At 39.4% G+C, this 19787-nt stretch overlaps 1 protein-coding gene and 1 long non-coding RNA gene across 2 annotated transcripts in view; both read right to left on the bottom strand.

Moving 5' to 3' along the window:
* Positions 1 to 19787, bottom strand: part of LOC131496444 (ankyrin repeat domain-containing protein 26-like) — a 99835-nt gene that overhangs the window by 12718 nt on the left and 67330 nt on the right.
* On the bottom strand, positions 7891 to 15682 carry LOC131495968 (uncharacterized). Its single transcript, XR_009254223.1, has 4 exons — positions 15275 to 15682; positions 11001 to 11053; positions 10561 to 10654; positions 7891 to 8615 (listed from the first exon to the last, which is right to left on the bottom strand). It is a non-coding gene; the product is annotated as an uncharacterized LOC131495968 (long non-coding RNA).

Genomic DNA, 19787 nt, shown 5'->3' with positions numbered 1-19787 from the left:
TTGTGAGGGTCGCTTTGCTAAAACACGACATGAAATCCAGTAATATTTACAGAAAACTAAAAAAGGTAAGAGATTTATAGTAGCAAACATACTATTTGCTACCTTGGACTAAAAGGGGCCAAATAGTGTAAAATGAAAAGAGGCCTTTGGGTCTTAGAAGTCCCACAGGGAGGAAGCAGGATGAAAAAACAGCTGCAAATACAAGTCATTCCTTATGAAAAGGAAGGAACCAAGAGTTTAAAGAGTAAAGAAAGGGAAGAGACATGGAGGAAGTATTCCCGTGGTTAGGACTAAGTCCTAACTTAAGAACTGACAGCATGCATCAGGCTATATTTCAAAACTCTTATGGACTATGGTGCTTCCCATCTTCTTTTTCTGAATGGGAGAGTCTTCAGCAGTTGACTAGAATGTTCCATTTGTGAGTGGTAAATAACTGTCTCTTTCGTTCTCAAGTCCTCATATTGAGAACCCTTGCAATCAAGGGGCTATACTTGAGATACCATAACCCAGGCAGCTTATCCCCACTGCACCTGATTAAGATGGTAAGATCTTGGACTCAAGCCCTGAAGCTGATGCCATGATAACTGAGACTTGCAGGAGGTATTCGAGGGGGAGGGGAGTGAATGTATTTTTCAGGTGGGAAGAATACAAACATTTGTGGCCAGCGGGTAAATTATACTACTTTTTAAAGGTGTCCATAGGTTTTATTTTTTTTTTTAAATTTTTTTTTTCAACATTTTTATTTATTTTTGGGACAGAGAGAGACAGAGCATGAACGGGGGAGGGGCAGAGAGAGAGGGAGACACAGAATCGGAAACAGGCTCCAGGCTCCGAGCCATCAGCCCAGAGCCTGACGCGGGGCTCGAACTCATGGACCGCGAGATCGTGACCTGGCTGAAGTCGGACGCTTAACCGACTGCGCCACCCAGGCGCCCCATAGGTTTTAAATATTAATTCCATTAAAAAAAAAAAGGCCATGGAACAACCTTAGTGACTTGCTCCTAATGAACAGAATATGTGACTATGATCCTGTGTGTATTCCAAGCCTAGATGACAAAAGGCGATACAGCTTCTGCCTTGCTCTGTATCTCAGGCTGCTTACTTGGAATCTAGCTCCCCATCTAGTGAGGAATCCTAGGCCACAAAGAGGGTCTAGGTGTGTCAGTTTGTTTCTGCTGCCTCCTGAAGTCCCAGGCAACAGCCAGCATCAACCACCAGACGTTAGTGAACAAATCTTCAGATGGATCCAGCCCCAAACCTTTCAGTTGCCCCACCTGAAGCTGAGCAGGGCAGAGACTACCTGTCCTGGCCACACTTTTCCTAACAGATTTGTGAACAAAATAAATCTAACCTTTGGGGAGTTTGTTAAGAAAAAAACAAAAATGATAAATTGAAAAGTGGATGAAAAAAAAGACACATAAACTTGTATAGGAGAAATTGGTCTCCATTAAAGTAGGATATAATAAATGTTAAGATTAATTTATTAACAACCAATGGTGCTCATGAGAAGCAGATAACTAGAAGCAAGATCTAAGAAATTTTTCTCTCAGTTTTTCCCCAGCTAGGATCATATTAGCTGTTCATTTTCCATATATGGCCTTTATTATGTTGAGGTATGGTTCCTCTAAGCCTACTTTGTTGAGGTTTGTATCATGAATGGATGTTATAGTTTGTCAAATTCTCTTTCTGCATCTATTGCAATGATATGACTTTATGCTTTTTTGAAAATTAATATGAGATATCACATTCATTGATTTGCAAATATTGAACCACCCCTGCAAACCAGGAATAAATCCCATTTGGTTATAGTGAGTGATTGAATGATTTTTTTAATGTTTATTTTTGAGAAGGAGCACAAGCAGGGGAGGGACAGAGAGAGAGGGAAACACAGAATCTGAAATAGGTTCCGGGGTCCAAGCTGTCAACAGAGCCTGACACTGGGCTCAAACCGATGGACCATGAGATCATAACCTGAGCTGATGTTGGATGCTTACCTGACTAAGCCACCCAGCTGCTTCTGCCCCCGGTGAATGATTTTTTAATGTATTGTTGGATTCAGTTTGCTTATTTTGTTGAAGATTTTTGCATGTTCATCAGAGATGCTGGCCTGTAATTCTCTCTGTGGCATCTTTATCTGGTTTTGGTATCAGGGTAAAGCTGGCATAGAATGAATTTGGAAGTTTCCCTTCCTTTTATGTTTTTCTGGAACAATTTGAAAAGGACAGGTTAAACTTTTTTTTTTTTTTTTGTATTAGCTCTTCTTTACATGTTAAAATTTACGTCTGAAGGCCCTCCTCAATACCCATCACCCGCCCTCCACTCCCTCCCACCCCCCATCAGCCCTCAATTTGTTCTCAGTTTTATTTAAGAGTGTCTTATCCTTTGGCTCTCTTCCACTCTAACCTCTTTTTTTTTCCTTCCCCTCCCCCATGGATTCCTGTTAAGTTTCTCAGGATCCACATAAGAGTGAACACATATGATATCTGTCTTTCTCTGTATGGCTCAAAGCCATTGTTTCTTTGGTTGTTAAGATCTGTTGATGTAAATGGGGTGTTAAAGTACCCTATTACTGTCTTATTATCAATTAGTTCCTTTATGTTGGTTATTGTTTTATGTACTTGAGTGCTCTTGTGGTGGGTGCATAAATGTTTACATTTGTTAGATCTTCTTATTGGATTGTACCCTTTATTATGATATAGTAGCATTCTTTGGCTCTTGCTGCGGTCTTTGTTTTTGGTTGTTTATTTATTTTGAGAGAGACAGAGTTGGGGAAGGACATAGAAAGGGGGAGAGAAAATTTCAAGCAGCCTCCATGCTGTCAGCCTGGAGCCCAACATGGGGCTCAAAGCCACCAGCCATAAGATCATTACCTGAGCCAAGACCTAGTCAGTTGCTCAAATGACTGAGGCACCCAGGTGCCCCACAGTCTTTGTTTTAAGGACTCTTTTGTCTAACAAAAGTATCGCTATTTTTTTTCTTTTAACGTGATAAATTTTTCTTCATCCCCTCGCTTTCATTTTTTTTTAATAGAATTTATTGTCAACTTGGCTAACATACACTGTGTATAGTGTGCTCTTGGTTTTGGGAGTAGATTCCCGTGGTTCATCACTTATAGACAACACCCAGGGCTCATCCCAACAAGTGCCCTCCTCAATGCCCACCACCCACTTTCCCTTCTTACCCACCGCCCCCATCAACCCTCTCTTTGTTCTCTGCATTCAAGAGTCTCCTATGGTTTGCCCCTCTCCTGCTCTGTTTGTAACTATTTTTCCCCTTCCCTTCCCCCACGGTCTTCTGTTAAGTTTCTCAAGTTCCACATAGGAGCAAAAACATATGATATCTGTCTTTCTGTGACTTATTTCATGTAGCATAATACCTTCTAGTTCCATCTATATTGCAAGAGATAGCACGATTTCACTCTTTCTCCTTGCCAGGGAGTATTTCAGTGTATATATAAACCACATCTCTTTATCCATTTATCAGTTGATGGGCATTTAGGCTCTTTCCAGAATTTGGCTATTGTTGACAGCACTGCTATAGACATTGGAGTACATGTGCCCCTATAAATCAGCATTCCTGTATCCTTTGCATAAACTCCCAGTAGTGCTATAGAGGGGGCGTCGGGTAGTTCGATTTTCAATTGTTTTGAGGAACCTACGCACTGTTTTCCAGAGCGGCTGCACCAGTTTGCATTACCACCAACAGTGCAAGCATCCCCTCACTTTCAATCTGCAGGTGTCTTTATGTCTAAAATGAGGTTTTTATAGGCAGCATACAGATGGGTCTTTTTAATCCATCCTGTCACCCTAGGTCTTTTGGTTGGGAGTGTTTATTCCATCTATATCCAAAGTAATTATTGACAGGTATGTATTTATTGTCATTTTACTACTTGTTTTGTGGTTGTTTCTGGAGATTTTCTCAAATCCTTTATTGTTTTTCTCCCTTTGATGTCTTTCTAATTTGCTTTAATGATATATTTGGATTTCTTTCTCTTTATTCTTTGCATGGTTATTAGTGGGTTTTGGTATATGATAAGCATTAATTTGTATATCACCTCTTCTGCGTGTAGCAGTCTATATTAAGTTGATGGTCACTTAAGTTAGAGCTCATTTTTTTTCTCCTCCCCATGTTTTGATAAGCTATTATATTGTATATCCTTTTGGGGGGCATTCCTTGATATTTTTTTTACAGAAATATACATTTTTACTGCTTTTACATTTCCTTCCTTTATACTGTCACTTTTGATCTCTCCTTTCCACTCAGAGTCCCCGATAATATTTCTTACAGGCTGATTTAGTGGTCACAAACTCCTTCCATTTTTGTTTGAGGAATTCTTTATCTCTCCTTCTATTATGAATGATAGCCTTACTGGATAGAGTATATTTGGCTGCAGATTCTTCTCATTCAGCACTTTGAATATATCATGCCATTTCCTTCTGCCTTACAAAGTTTCTGTTGAAAAAACTCCTGCTAGCCTTGTGGGTTTTCCCTTGGAAGTGAATGACTTGTTTTGCTGCTTTTAAGATTTGTAGCAGTGGGGCGCCTGCGTGGCTCAGTCGGTGAAGCATGACTTGATCTTAGCTCAAGTCGTGACCTCGCAGTTCGTGGGTTTAAGCCCTCCAGTGGGCTCTTCATTGACAGCACAGAGAGTGCTTGGGATTCTCTGTCTCTACCCCTCCCATGCTTGTGTCTGCGTTCTGTCACGGAAATTAAAAAAAAAAAAAGCAAAAAACAAAACACTAAAAAAAAAGATGTTAGCAGTATATTTTGCAAATTTAATTACAACATGTCTTGGGTGTTGATTTTGATGGAAGTTCTCTGTGCCTTCTGGATGTGTATGTCTGTTTTCTTCTCCACATTAGGGAATTATTCAGTTATTGTGTCTTCAAATCAATTATCTGTCCCCTTCTTTCTGTCTTCTTCTTCTGGGACTCCTATCATATGAATGTTTTTACATTTGACGGAGTCATCGAGTGTCTTAAGTCTATTCTTGCATTGGATAATTCGTCTTTGTCTTCTTCAGCTTCACTGCTTTCCATTACTTTGTCTTCTAGGTCATTAATTTGTTCCTCTGCTTCTTCCAGCTTGCTGTTCATTTTTACTGCCCTCTTCATCTCTGATTCTTGAACTCTTTTATGTCTGTGGTAAGGGTCTCTCGGATGTCTTCCATTCTTTCCTCAAGTCCAGTGAATATCCTTATGATCATGGTTTTAAATTCTCCATTAGGCGTGTTATTTACATCTGTCCCATTTAGGTCTCTGGCCATGGCCTTATCCTGTCCTTTCATTTGGGATAAATGCCTCTGTCTTTTTATTTTGTCTAAATATCTGCCAGCTTCTGTGTGTTAGAGAAGCCAGTTATGTCACCTGCTCCCGAAAGTAATGGACTTAGGAAAAAGACGTCATGTAATGCCCAGGGTCTAGCACTTCAGGGAGTGTCACCAGTGTGTGCTGCATGCGTTCTGCTGTTGTGTTCTGGCTATGCTATCCTTCAGGCCAGTCATCTGCAGAGGCTCTCTTTGCCTGGTCTGGTGAGTGTTTGGTCCCTGGCCTGAACATAGCGAGTTTTAACTAGGTGTGCTCTGGTCTGCTTAGGAAATGAGACCTGTCACCACCTCTCCTGGAACTGAGGCCAAGGGAAACTCTCTGGTTGGGAGATGTGGTGTGGGCAGGCATTTGTCCTTGTCTTCTGGGGGAGGGGTAGCTGTGCTGGAACTCAAGCAAGAGTGATTGAGAAAGGTAGTTCCACCAGAGTGCAAGGGGGTGGCGTTTGGTGTAAGCAAGTTAGGTACCCAGTGTTAGCAATGCACTGCTTCTTACAGGTGGCTTTATGTTTGTGGTGAGGGGCAGGAGAAGGAGATGGTGCCAGCCAGCGGCTTTGTTCCTACAGACAGGTCTCTCTGAACTTTGCCTCTGAGGGACGTGCTCTGAGAAGAGCAAATAATCTCCCCACTGTGTGCCCCAGGCACTCTTCAGACCACTCTACCCATGCTATATGCTCCCACGTTGTTTGCCTGCCCTCTGTCCATGAGCAGTGCAGTACCTCAGGGCTCTAAACCAGCTAAACCGGATTCCCTTTAAAACTCCAGACTTTACGCACTACTGGTTGCAAGAACTCACGAAATTTTTCCAAGCCAGTGGCTATGGGGAAATGTTCTCTTTGTGCATTCCCTTGTGCGTTCCTCTCTCTCACCCTTACCCACAACCTCAACTCCCTCCCCTCTGCAGAAGCCAGGATCTGTTTCTCTTCTAGACGACATTTCTGCATCAAGGACATTCTTTGATGTGGCCTCTTCTCTCCCTTTTGTTGTGGAGTTTGTTCTGTCAGTCTTCAGGTCAATTTCTGGGGTATTTAGGGTGAGCTGATTGTTATCTAGTTGTATTCGTGGGATGAGGCAAGCCTAGAGTCCTCCTACTCCTCTGCCTTCTTCCTATCTCTAAGACCTTTTTCTAAGATTCCCTTCAATTCCAACAATTCTTACAAGTAGGAAGGAATGCCTCTTTAGAATGTCCCCTCAAGTTAAGGTAGAAACACAGAGACATACGATTTGAAGCACAATAGTTGAAAAACTAGAAAGAGTCAATTTGATAACCAAAATTGGGCCTTTGATCTGATTTAAATTAAAGGAAATAGGCAGTTTTGAGTATTTTTTAAACCATTGAATGCTCAATCTTCATTCTCCTTTCCTCAGTGAGGAAATAAAGAGAATGTTATGGAATCATTTTTCATCTTTTCAGTAGCAAAACAAATGCACTGTCCTTTAGCACTACTTAAATTAAGTCCACATTCTCCTTTACCTTACTCCAACCTTCTTTGTGTGGGGAGGTAAGATCACTTCATCTTTGTGTTGTCCCACAATGCTTCTCCATATCATACAAGTTGGCTTCAAAAGTTTGTTGTCATTCAAATTACCAATCTACTATTTGTCTCTGATAAATCAACTTAATACTACCTCACTTTGTACAGCTGTATTATTTGAATGATGTAATGTTTATTCCATTAATTATACACTGAGCTAAAACATATAGCTATGCATATCTTTCTATTTAAGTGAAAGAAGGGGAAACAGGCTACTGTGTTTTCCAAGAATGTAGGTTCTGTGCCAAGAACAGGATTAACACCAGTGTTACACACAAGAACTAGGTCAGAAGAGGATCTCATTGTGAATTGTAAGATGATGGGTTAGCAAGATTGCTTAACAGGAAAGAGGAATAGCCCAGAGTTAATCTTTTCCTTCCTAGATGGTGAAAACTATGGATGAGTCTATGCATTATAATGAGATAATAAAACATAATGAAGTAAACGGTAGACTGAGTCAAGAGATCCTATGGCCAAGATATGATGGAAATGAAAGTGGGCAGCCCTGACTGAGACACTAAAAGTTTGCACAGGCGGGGAACCTGGGTGGCTCAGTCAGTTGAACCTCAACCTCTCAGGTCATGATCCCAGGGTCATGGGATCAAGACCCCTGTCAGCCTCCACACTAAGTGTGAAGCCTGCTAAAAATTCTCTCGTCTCTCTCTCTCTGTCTCTCTCTCTCTTTCCCTACACAGCCCCTCGTCCTGCTTGTGCACGCTCTAAAAAATATATAAATATAAATAAATAAATAAATAAATAAATAAATAAATAAATAAAAGTCTGAACACACTAAAGAAAGAGCATTTTATGTTTTTGAGCCTGACTTCACATCGAGTCATGGGGTCAGCAAGGCATAGGCTGGCGAAAGGGTCCTTCAAGAAACAAAAATCTCTATAGGAGCAAAGTTAAGTTCTACTACATTGGCTTTTTATTATTACATAAGTGACTGGTAATTTGCAAGATAACATGGAAAAAGTTTTCATAAAATTTGATATGGTACTGGCATAAGGACAGACATACAGATCAATGTATTAACATTGAGAATCTAAACATAAACTCTCACATTATAGTGAACTGATTTTCCACAAGGGTGCCAGACAATTAAATGGAATAAGACTAGTCTTTGTAACAAACGGTACTGGGACAAATGGATATCCACATGCAAAGCAATAAAATCAGACCTCTACCCCATAGCATATATAGAAAATTAACTTAAAATCTAAGAGCTAAAATGATAAAACTCTTAGAAAAAAGCTTACGTGTATGTGTTTGTGACTGGATTTAACAATGATTTCTTAGACATGACACCAAAAGACAAAAGCAGATTAAGTTTATTTCATCAAAATTAAAAACTACTATGCTTCAAATATCACCATCAAGAAAGTGAAAAGGCAAGTGACTAAATAGGAGAAAATACCTGAAAATCCCATATCTGCTAAGGGATTTGCATGTAGGATATTTAAATAACTCTTCCAATAATGAAAAGACAATCCAATATAATAACGGGCAAAAGAATGGATTAGTTCTTTAAAGACGATACAGAAATGGATAATAATCACGTTAAAAGGGAGATGTTCGGGGTGCCTGGGTGGCTCAGTCAGTTAAGCTTCTGACTTGGGCTCAGGTCACGATCTCACGGTTCATGGGTTTGAGCCCCGCATCGGGCTCTGTGCTGACAGCTGGGAGCCTGGAGCCTGTTTCAGATTCTGTGTCTCCCTCTCTCTGACCCTCCCCTGTTCACGCTCTGTCTCCCCTGTCTCAAAAATGAGTAAAACGTTAAAAAAATTAAAAAAAAGATGTGATATATATATATATATATATATATATATATATATATATATATATATATATATTCATTCCATGGAGTATTACTCGGCAATCAAAAAGAAGGAAATCTTGCCATTTGCAACTACGTGGATGGAACTGGAGCGTATTATGCTAAGTGAAATTAGTCGGAGAAAGACAAAACTCATATGACTTCCCTAGTATGAGGACTTTAAGAGACAAAACAGATGAACAAAAGGGAAGGGAAACAAAAATAATATAAAAACAGGGAGGAGGATAAACACAGGAGACTCATAAATATGGAGAAAAAACTGAGGGTTGCTGGAGGGGTTGTGGGATGGGGGATGTGCTAAATGGGCAAGGGGCATTAAGGAATCTACTCCTGAAATCATTGCTTCACTAAATGCTTACTAATTGGGATGCGAATTAAAAAAAAATAAAACTAAAGATACAACAAAAGAGTAACGCCCCCCCCACACACACACACACAAAATTTTTCAACCCAGGAAGCCTCTGGTTGGGGATTCAGGAGATAAGGACCTTCTAGAGAAGTCAGAGCTATGGACTGAGTTGGCTGAAAGCTATCTAAGTTTTTGTTTCACAGGGAAGACCTTAAAGTGGCAGACAATTTCATGCCATAATCTAAATTCCTTTCTAAAGGGATACACAGAAAATCCCTCGTTATTCTTTAATAAGCTTCACCAGTTTCGGATATTCTTACAAATTTTAGTTTTTGAGACTTTAAAGATTTCTTTAGGACACAATAGCAGGACAACGCCTAGCACTCTCATTCATAGAAGACTGATCAACAGAGAGTCATGTTACTCGCATGAAAAGTTCCCTATTACTATGTGACTCATTTATAAGACGTCTAGAAAAGAAAATAATTTTCAATGCCTCTTCAGCAACAAAAAGGACCAGTCAAGAGAATGTTCTAATTCCCCTGACGGGTATAGCTGTCTAATGAAACTTGCATGTATATTATATAGCTTTTGCGACTGACAGAAACGAGTTGGTCAGTGTATCTCCCTCATTGCTCCCACTTAGGATTTACAATGAGAATCCTACAAAGGAGGGTGTGTGTTCGAGGACATTAACTGTTCTGCTTGGAAAACAGTTGGGGTTTCACTACATATCAATAAATGAGAATCCTGAATGGCACATTAGTCTTTTCTGAGATTGAATTGTGAAATCTGTGAAAGGCTGATTAACTCAAGTGAGTGGAAAAAGATAATGAGTTTCTGAACTTGCAATGGTAGGAGCACTATGTTACTAGGTAAGGCCCTGACAGAGCAGCCATTTCTCCTTTTTCACTGGCATTTCTTTTCCTTTACAAAATCCAACAAAGAGAAAAGTCCATTCCTTTGAGAAGGACGTTTGCATAACGACCTGCTAGTCATTGTTGATGAAGAGAATAAGTTGCAAACTTGTAATTACAAATTACAACAAATCATCATTAAAATAACCCGTTCTCAAACTCTCACTGAAGGGTTGAGACTACAAGAGAAAGTCAGAATTCAAGATGACATGATCACTCAAAGCGTGCGGAAGTTTGAAACACGCTGAAAAATATTAGCAGGGACTCTCACACATCTGTATGCCAACGTTCACAGCAGCATTATTAACAGTAGCCAAAAGGTGGACTAAACCAAACGCTCACTGTGGTATATATAAAATGTTGCTTTTTTAGACTCACAATGTTTTTATGAAAATGTCACTATAAACATCATTACTTTATGAGTTCAATCAACTTCATCTCTATAGAAAAATTCCATCGCTAATAGCAAGTAGGAACAATATCAACCTAACATTTTGATCAGTGAGATTTTTCCATATGATCCAAAACATTCTTATGTACTACACCTATTGAAATAAGGATTCCTTTTCAGTAGGACAGACATCAAGAGACTGACTTACTAAACTTGTCCTTAACAAGTTGCTCGGAAGATTGTGAATTGGGGCCGCTTGCTGTTTGATGGTTCCTTCTGGCCTGGCATGTTGCACTTCTAGCCTAAAATGCAGATCTTAAGGTAATTATTCTCACAAATAAATTTACAAAAATACCATATAATTTCTGACAAATGAGGGGATTACAGAAATTCTTAAAATTGTATCAAGAGGAAGATTTGGCAATTGAGCCATTTTTCTCATTGTCTTTTGTGGATAAGGTGCAAAATTGAGATATAATGTGCCACAATTCTGCATTTCAAAATAACTAAAAGCTGGAATTTGTATCCAGTTTAACAAGGATATACTGGCATAATGAATACATTTCTCATACTACATTGCTTATCTGTTTTATAAAAATCAAGCTATTTTCTTTGAGGATTAAATTATACTTTTCCATATGATCTTACATCTTCTCAGCATATCTTATGGCCTCTGCATGTTGATCCTTTGCTTCTTGCAACTAAAATAAAGAAAACAATATAATTTTAACTACTGACAATCTAGTAGAAACAATCACCTGTTTCTGTAACTAAATGTTTTTATTTTTTTACTTGAGAGAGAGAGAGAGAACACACACAAGTGGGGAATAGAGGCAGAGGTAGAGACAGAGAAAATCGTAGGCAGGCTCCAAGCTCAGGGTGAAGCCTGATGTGGGGCTCGGTTTCATGACCGCTTTCATGATGTGGGGTTTAGGATCATGACCTGAGTGGAAATTAAGGGTCAGGACACTCAACCACCTAGCCGCCCAAGTGCGCCTGTAATTAAATCTTATTGGACCCAGCCAGGCTCTCCGCTACATGCTGATTGATGGCTACTGTTAGATCGTAACAATAAAGTTGAGCTGCTGCAACAGAGACTATGGCCTACAAAGCTGAAAATGTTTCAATACTCTTCTAGAATAATGTACCAACCTTACTCTGCTACAAAATCAGAACGTTTTTAAATGTTTTTAATTATATATGAGCAGATAAATGTACAAATGTATCTACTGGTGAAATGGAGGAAATATAGGAATTAACCTTATGGTAAACATTTCTGTTTTCATATTACAAACACTGCATCAACTATGATTTTACATATTCACATAGGTGAATGACATTTCTATTCTTGTGATGATAAAACTGAACATGCTGTATTCAGTGACAACAAGATATTTCATGGAAGAGTTTCAGAAGCAGCATCCTAGTAGGAGTCAGAAAGCCTGGGTACGAATTCCCAATTCTGCTCGTTATGAGCTGTATGACCTTGAGCACACTACCTAAAACTTCCGTGTCTCAATCTCTGCATCTGTAAAATGAAGTTAATGACAGCACCTACTGGGGCACATGGGTGGCTCAGTCGGTTGAGCGTCTGGCTCTTGATTTCGGCTCAGGACATGATCTCAGGGTCATGTGATTGAGCCCCACATCAGGCTCTGCGTGGACAGCGAGGAGACTGCTTGGGATTCTCTCTCTCTCTCTCTCTCTCTCTCTCTCTCTCTCTGTCCCTCTCTCTCTCTCTCCCTATCTGCCCTTCCCACAATCTCGCTCTCTCTCTCAAAATAAAGAACCTTAAAAAAGTTATCTCAAAATAAATAATAATAGTATCTACCCCACTGGGATGTTGGGAAGCTTAAATTAGGAAATAACAGGTGAAAAACTTAGAAGGGTACGTGGCACATAGTCAGCTCTAAGTGTATGCATTTAGCAAGATTACTTTTGCTGTATTTTGCATTCCAATACATTGAGATAGTTAAGGCAGGTGGCATGCCAATACAAGTGGTCCCCTATACAAATTATACTGAAGTCATTCTTCATACCACTGCAAGTGGCAGCAAATGGGGACCATGAGGCCCAGAATCTCTCCTCAGTACTTCACACAACTTTCGCCAATGCCACTAGCAAACAGTACTTTTTTTTCCCCCACTTATAATACTTTTAACTAACTCCCTCTCTATACTACTCAGTGGACAATACTCACGGACTACAGTACAAATAGCACCTCTTAGATTGAGTAATAGATGATTTACATGACCATCAGAGGCAAGGGAAAGCCACTGACATGAATATAATGGAGTCTTGCTAAACCAAAGTTCCTCAATCATTTCATGCCCATACTGTTTATGTTAGGCTGCTTTACTGAGTACTCTGATGAGGAGATTAAGGCTTTGTGGTAACAGCATAACAGAAAAGCTGGCCCCAGAGCTTTACAGTTGGTAAAGTGCTATAAATCTGTAAATCCTAGCACTGGGTGCATAAGGAAAAAAAGATTTCAATTTCTCCTCTTCTAGTAACCATTTGCTTAACTTTTGAAGATTTGTCCATCTATCACGCTGCTTCTCCCCTTGCAGTGGACTCGAACATTCTTTAATGTATCGTCTCATCCACAGAATCAACTTTTCTTCACTTATTTCCTTCTTTTACACTAAAATCTAACTTTCACTCCTATCATTCCACTAAGACATTTTGAGGGTCATCAAGAACCTCTTTTTTAAAAAATTTTTATTGGGGCGCCTGGGTGGCGCAGTCGGTTGAGCGTCTGACTTCAGCCAGGTCACGATCTCGCGGTCTGTGAGTTCGAGCCCCGCGTCAGGCTCTGGGCTGATGGCTCGGAGCCTGGAGCCTGTTTCCGATTCCGTGTCTCCCTCTCTCTCTGCCCCTCCCCCGTTCATGCTCTGTCTCTCTCTGTCCCAAAAATAAATAAAAAACGTTGAAAAAAAATTTAAAAAATTTTATTAAGGTCTCTATCCTGCTTCACTTTTCAGCAGCAGCTGAGAAAAATGACCATGCCCTCCCTCTGCTCTTTTAACCACACCTTTACCTAGGCCCCTTTACCTAGGCCATGTGTCCTTTTCGCTCTTCCATGTAGGTGCTCATAGACAACATCCTCAACCGCACACTCAAAAATCATTACTTGACATGGAGTACCTTTGTAGACAGCTAATCGTGTACATTTTATTTGGACTCTTTTCGGTGTTACTTTGAGTGTGTTTTTCTTATTGAGTCTTAGGGAGCACCCTTACCCTTAGGATACTGACCAGCATACTTTGTCTCACTTTTCTTATAACACGACATTTATCACAAGGGCTGGATGATCACTGGCTTGCCTTTGTTTCCTTTTGAGTAACTTCTTCGTCCATAGAGATTTCAACTTATGGAAGTCTTCTGAAGTTCCTTTCAGATGCATACTTGACTATATTGTTAGGAAGGTTAAGTTGGCTAGAGCTACCTCTTCTTCCCAATCCAGATTCTTCACCTCAAAATTGTGTGCATCAAATGCCTTCACCCAGGTAGCCCCTGGTTTGGGGATTCAGGAGATAAAGACCTTCTAGAGAAGTCAGAGCTATGGACTGAGTTGCCTGAAAGATAACTAAGTTTTTGTTTCACAGGGAAGACCTTAAAGTGGCAGACAATTTCATGCCATAATCTAAATTCCTTTCTTTACGGATCTACACTAAATCCCTCGTTATTCTTTAATAAGCTTCATCAGTTTCAGATATCCTTACAAATTTTAGTTTTTGAGACCTTAATGATTTCTTCAGGACACAGTAGCAGGACAATGCCTTGCACTCTCATTCATAGAAGACTGAAAACAGAGTGTCATGTTACTCGCATGAAAAATCCCCTATTACTATGTGACTCATTTATAAGACGTCTAGAAAAGAAAATAATTTTCAATGCCTCTTCAGCAACAAAAAGGACCAGTCAAGAGAATGTTCTAATTCCCCTGATGGGTATAGCTGTCAAAGGAAACTTGCATGTATATTATATAGCTTTTGCGACTGACAGAAACGAGTTGGTCAGTGTATCTCCCTCATTGCTCCCACTTAGGATTTATAATGAGAATCCTACAAAGGAGGGTGTGTGTTCGAGGACATTAACTGTTCTGCTTGGAAAACAGTTGGGGTTTCACTACATATCAATAAATGAGAATCCTGAATGGCACATTAGTTTTTTCTGAGATTGAATTGTGAAATCTGTGAAAGGCTGATTAACTCAAGTGAGTGGAAAAAGATAATGAGTTTCTGAACTTGCAATGGTAGGAGCACTATGTTACTAGGTAAGGCCCTGACAGAGCAGCCATTTCTCCTTTTTCACTGGCATTTCTTTTCCTTTACAAAATCCAACAAAGAGAAAAGTCCATTCCTTTGAGAAGGACGTTTGCATAACGACCTGCTAGTCATTGTTGATGAAGAGAATAAGTTGCAAACTTGTAATTACAAATTACAACAAATCATCATTAAAATAACCCGTTCTCAAACTCTCACTGAAGGGTTGAGACTACAAGAGAAAGTCAGAATTCAAGATGACATGATCACTCAAAGCGTGCGGAAGTTTGAAACACGCTGAAAAATATTAGCAGGGACTCTCACACATCTGTATGCCAACGTTCACAGCAGCATTATTAACAGTAGCCAAAAGGTGGACTAAACCAAACGCTCACTGTGGTATATGTAAAAATGTTGCTTTTTTAGACTCTCACAAAGTTTTTATGAAAATCTCACTATAAAAGTAATTACTTTATGAGTTCAATCAACTTCATCTCTATTGAAGAATTCCATCGCTAATAGCAAATAGCAACAATATCAACCAAATATTTGGATCAGTGAGCCTTTCCATGTGATCCAAAACATTCTTATGTACTACTCCTAGTGAAATACGGATTCCTTTTCAGTAGGACAGACATTAAGAGACCGACTTACCAAACTTGTCTTTAACAAGTTGCTCTGAAGATCTTGAATTTGGGCCGCTTGATGTTTGATGGTTTCTTCCTGTCTGGCATTTTGCACTTCTAGCCTAAAATGCAGATCTTAAGATAATTATTCTCACACATAAATGTAAAACAATACCATATAATATCTGAACAAATGAGGGTCTTACAGAAATTCTTTAAATTGTATCAAGAGGAAGATTTGGGAATTGTGCCATTTTTCTCGTGTTTTGTGGATAAGGTGCAAAATTGAGATATAATATCCACAATTTTGCATTTCAAAATAGCTCAAAGCTGGAATTTGTATCCAGCTTAACAATAATATACTGGCATAACAAGTATATTTCTCGTACTACACTGCTTATCTGCTGTATAAATAATCAAGGTATTTTCTGTGAGGTTTAAATTATACTTTTGCATATGATCTTACGTTTTCTCCGCATATCTTATGGCCTCTGCCTCTCGATCCTTTGCTTCTTGCAACTAGAATAAAGAAAAAAAATAATTTTAACTACTGACAATCTAGTAAAACACCATCACCTGTTATTGTAACCAAATGTAATTTTTTTTGACTTAGTGAGGCAGAGAGAGAGAGAGAGAATGCCCAAATGGGGAAGGGAGTCAAGGGAAGAGACAGAGATTCTAGTAAGCAGGCTCCAAGCTCAGGGTGAAGCCTGATGTGGGTCTCAGTCTCATGACCGCTCTCATGATGTGGCGTTTGGGATCATGACATGAGCAGAAATTAAGAGTCAGGACGCTCAACCAACAAAGCCACCCAAGTGCCCTTGTAACTGAAATCTTTTTGGACCCAGCCACACTCTCCCCTACATGCTGATTGATGGCTACTTTTAGGTCATAACAGCAGGGTGGACCTGCTACAACACAGACTGTGGCCTACAAAGCTGAAAATGTTTCAATATTCTTCCAGAATAGTTTACCAAACTTACTCTCTTACAAAAACATAACGTTGTTAATATTTATAAATTATATATGATCAGATAAACATACAAATGTATCTACTGGTCAAATGGAGGAAATATAGAAAATTACCTTATGGTAAACATTTCTGTTTTCACATTACAAGCACTGCATCAACTATGATTTTAAATATTCACATAGGTGAATGACACTTCTATTCTCGTGATTGAAAGTGAACATGCTATTTTCAGTGACAATGAGATATTTCATGGAAGAGTTTGACAAGCAGTATCCTAGTAGGAGCCAGAAAGCTTGGGTCTGAATTCCCAATTCTGCTGGTTATGAGCTGTATGACCTTGAGCACACTACCTAAAACTTCCATGTCTCAGTCTCTGCATCTGTAAAATGAAGGTAATGACAGCACCTACTGGGGCACCTGAGTGGCTCAGTCGGTTCAGCGTGTTGCTCTTGATTTCTGCTCAGGACATGATCTCAGGGTCACGTGATTAAGCCCCACATTGGGCTCTGCGTGGACAGCAAGGAGGCTGCTTGGAATTCTGTCTTTCTCTCTCTCTGCCTCTCTCCCTCTTTCTCACTCTCCCTACCTTCCCTTCCCCACAGTCTGTCTCTCTCTCACTCTATCTCTCTCTCTCTCCCTCTCAAATTAAGGAACCTTAAAAAAAGTGATCTCAAAATAAATAATAATAGTATCTACATAACTGGGATCTTGGTAATATAAATTTAGGAAATAATACAGGAACAACTTAGAAGGGTACGTGGCACATAGTCAGCTCTAAGTGTATGCATTTACCATGATTACTGTTGATGTGTTTTGCATTCCAATACAATGATATAGTTTAGGCAGGTGGCATGCCAATACAAGTGGCCCCGTGTACAAATTATACTGAAGTTATTCTTCATATCACCGCAAGTGGCAGCAAATGGGGAGGATGAGGCCCAGAATCTCTCTTCAGTACTTCACACAACTTTCGCCAATGCCACTAGCCAACAGTACTTTTTTTTCCCCTCTTATAATACTTTTAACTTACATCCTCTCTATACTACTCAGAGGACAATGCTCACAGAGTACAGTACAAATAACACCGCCTAGACTGAGCAGTAGATGCTTTATATGACCATCAGAGGCAAGGGAAAGCCACTGATATGGAAATAATGGAGTCTTGCTAAACCAAAGTTCCTCAATCATTTCATGCCCATACTGTTTACGTTAGGCTGCTTTAGCAGGTACTCTGGTGAAGAGATTAGGGCTTTGTGGTAACAGTATATCAGAAAAGCTGTCCCCAGAGCTTTGCAGTTGGTAAAGTGCTACAAATCTGTAAATCCCAGCACTGGCTGCATAAGGAAGAGAGATTTCAATTTCTCCTTTTCTATTAACCATTTGCTTAAGTTTGAAACTTTGTCCATCTATCACGCTGCTTCTCCCCTTGCAGTGGACTCGAAAATTCTTTAATGTATCATCTCATCCACAGATTCAAGTTTTCTTCACTTATTTCCTTCTTTTACACTAAAATCTAACTTTCACTCCAATCATTCCACTAAGAAAATTTGAGGGTCATATAGGACCTTTTTAAAAAAAAATTAAGGTATTTATCCTGCTTCCCTTCTCAGCAGCAGCTGAGAAAAATGCCATGCCCTCCCTCTGCGCTTCTAACCCCACCTTATTTATGAAGGAGGGCAACCCCTGACATTAAATCCTTGCCCCTTGCTCTCTGTGTTTTGAATTGCTCTTAAGGCTTCACAACCAGATTCTCTAATTCACATTTCCAGCTTTGGCCCTTTTACCTAGGCCATGTGTCCTTTTCGCTCTTCCATGTAGGTGCTCATAGACAACATCCTCAACCGCACACTCAAAAATCATTACTTGACATGGAGTACCTTTGTAGACAGCTAATCGTGTACATTTTATTTGGACTCTTTTCGGTGTTACTTTGAGTGTGTTTTTCTTATTGAGTCTTAGGGGGCACCCTTACCCTTAGGATACTGACCAGCATACTTTGTCTCGCTTTTCTTTATAACACGACATTTATCACAAGGGCTGGATGATCACTGGTTTGCCTTTGTTTCCTTTTGAGTAATTTCTTAGTCCATAGAGATTTCAACTTATGGAAGTCTTCTGAAGTTCCTTTCAGACGCATACTTGACTATATTGTTAGGAAAGTTAAGTTGGCTAGAGCTACCTCTTCTTCCCAATCCAGATTCTTCACCTCAAAATTGTGTGCATCAAATATCTTCACCCAGGTAGCCCCTGGTTTGGGGATTCAGGAGATAAGGACCTTCTAGAGAAGTCAGAGCTATGGACTGAGTTGGCCTAATGCAATCTTAAGTTTTTGATTCGCAGAGAAGACCTTAAAGTGGCAGGTAATTTCATGCCATAACCCTAATTCCTTTCTATAGTGATGTACAGAAAATCGCTCGTTATTCTTTAATAAGCTTCATCAATTTCGGATATCCTTACAAATTTTAGTTTTTGAGACCTTAATGATTTCTTTAGGACACAGTAGCAGGACAATGCCTAGCACTCTCATTCATAGAAGACTGATCAACAGAGTGTCATATTACTCGCATGAAAAGTTCCCTATTACAGTGTGACTCATTAATAAGACGTATAGAAAAGAAAGTAATTTTCAATGTCCCTTCAGTCATAAAAAGGACTAGTCAACAGAATGTTCTAGTTCCCCTGACGTATATAGCTGTCAAATGAAACTTGCATGTATATTATATAGCTTTTGTGACTGACAGAAACGAGTTGGTCAGTGTATCTCCCTCATTGCTCCCACTTAGGATTTACAATGAGAATCCTACAAAGGAGGGTGAGAGTGTGAGGACATTAACTGTTCTGGTTGGAAAACAGTTGGGGTTTCACTACATATCTATAAATTATAATCTTGAATGGCACATTAGTCTTTTCTGAAATTGAATTGTGAAGTCTCTGAAAGGCTGATTAACTCAACTGAATGGAAAAAAAAATGAGTTTCTGAACTTGCAATGGTAGGAGCACTATGTTACTAGGTAAGGCCCTGCCCGAGCAGCCATTTCCACTTTTTTACTGGCATTTCTTTTCCTTTACAAAATCCAACAAAGAGAAAACTCTATTCTTTGGGAAGGACGTTTGCATAATGACCTGCTATTCATTGTTGATGAAGAGAATATGTGGCAAATTTGTAATTTTAAATTACAACATATCATCATTAAAAGAACTCTTTCTGAAACTCTCACTAAAGGGTTGGGTTTACAACAGAAAGATAGAATGCAAGATGAAATGATCACTCAAAGACTGGGGACATTTGAAATACACTGGAAAATATTAGCAGGGACTCACACATCTGTATGTCAATGTTCACAGCACCTTTATATACAATAGCCAAAAGGAGGACTAAACCAAATGCTCACTGTGGTATATATAAAATGTTGCTCTTCTTAGATTCTCACAATATTTTTATTTAAATCTCACTACAAACATCATTACTTTATGAATTCAATCAACTTCACCTATATAGAAGAATTACATCACTACTGGCAAGCAGGAACAATATCAACCAAATATTTTGATCAGTGAAATTTTCCAT

This window comes from Neofelis nebulosa, chromosome 15 (assembly GCF_028018385.1).
Source record: "Neofelis nebulosa isolate mNeoNeb1 chromosome 15, mNeoNeb1.pri, whole genome shotgun sequence".
Classification (NCBI taxonomy): Eukaryota; Metazoa; Chordata; class Mammalia; order Carnivora; family Felidae; genus Neofelis; species Neofelis nebulosa.
Note: the sequence above shows the minus strand (reverse complement) of the source record. Positions and strands in the feature narration are given on the sequence as shown.